General features: G+C 36.5%; 1 long non-coding RNA gene across 1 annotated transcript; it reads left to right on the top strand.

Moving 5' to 3' along the window:
* The first annotated feature begins 256 nt into the window (after window positions 1-256).
* On the top strand, window positions 257-1449 carry LOC107736353 (uncharacterized). Its single transcript, XR_001639642.1, has 3 exons — window positions 257-348; window positions 1021-1095; window positions 1420-1449. It is a non-coding gene; the product is annotated as an uncharacterized LOC107736353 (long non-coding RNA).

The following is a 1449-nucleotide window of genomic DNA, read 5'->3' as shown; positions in this document are numbered from 1 at the left end:
CTAAAAACTGCTGAAGCATAGTTTCTTGGATTCAAATATGGTTGTAATTGACACTCATTGCTAACTCAGTAAGCCTATTTGAAAACAGTATTGCACCTGTAGGACCCTTTTAGGGACAGTTTGTTCATTTGCCTGCATGCATGGACACGGATAGTTGAGCTCATATGGGACTGGCAGTAAAGTGGTTTCATATGAGAGAAGTGTGCATGTTTGAAGAGTTTTGTAAGTATGTGTTCCTAATGCAGCGAATCTTTCAGTGGATGTTTTTCAAAGACAATGAAAAGAGCTTCATCAAGACCTCATCAACTGAAAGAGCAGCTCCTTCAGGCCATCGATGCTCAAAATAGTGTGAGTAAAAGCTGAGTTATAGACCAAAGTAATGACTACAGTCCTTTATGGTTTTGTACCTATGCTGCGTGTGCATCATTAGCAGTAACTGTCACTTCATTTAATGATTGCAATTTAACTATATTGTCATTTCTATCCATTCTTTCAGCACTTTATGTGCTTGCTTTGTGTGGAGAATATTAGGAAAGCAATATTTGGAGTATTTCAACTTTTTTGACTGTATTATATGTATTCTTGATCAATTTTTTATATTAATGTCCGTTTTGCCCATGTCTGTGTAATATGTATCCCATAGTCAAGATATTTTCATTCCTTAATTAGTCTGTTGAATCTGCTGGTTTGCTCAGTCTCACAGTGGTGAGGTTAATTTTTATTATGTAACTCCCTGGGGACTTTTTTCACAGATTTTTATTGGAATGAGTATGCAAGCATGTCACATTTGCATTTGCAAACACAACTGTTAACTGGGATCTGAAAGAGTCACTGCTGCAGGTGCACATGTGAGAGCAGATTCAAATACATGAGGCCCATCTACTTTCATGAGTATGACCAGCATCAGAAAAAGAGACAGGAAGTGACTCGCTAAGCATTAACCGTTATAGGTTTTTTAATGCACAGAGAATATTATGAAAGCATGGAAGTGACATGAGCTTAACTTCTATCTGTCAGCAGATACAGAACACGATGGCTGTATTGGATGTGATATGCTGCCTGGAAAAATACCCCATGACTAAAGAGGCTCTAGTGGTAAGATACTAACTCACTATATTTACATTAAATTTATCCCAAAAACTGTGGTATAGTGTGTCACAATGAAAATGTGAATTAAAAGGATGGTTCACCCAAAAAAGCATAATTTACTCACCCTCAAGTTGTTCCAAATCTGTATGAGATTCTTTCTTCTGCTGAACGCAAAAGAAGAAACTTGGAAGAATGTTGGTAACAGTTACTGATCCCCATTGACTTCCATAATATGAAAAAAAAAAAACACACACACTGGGCAGCTACTGTTTAATGCATTAATGTCTTAAAAAAAAAAAAAAGAAATGATTTGGTTTTGTTGTATTCCAGGAAACCAGGCTTGGAAAGTTGATCAATGAT

This window comes from Sinocyclocheilus rhinocerous, unplaced genomic scaffold (genome assembly GCF_001515625.1).
Source record: "Sinocyclocheilus rhinocerous isolate Xijiao unplaced genomic scaffold, SAMN03320098_v1.1 C36649796, whole genome shotgun sequence".
In the NCBI taxonomy this organism is placed as follows: Eukaryota; Metazoa; Chordata; class Actinopteri; order Cypriniformes; family Cyprinidae; genus Sinocyclocheilus; species Sinocyclocheilus rhinocerous.
The sequence above is the reverse complement of the archived record's forward strand: the minus strand, read 5'-3'. Positions and strand labels throughout refer to the sequence as shown.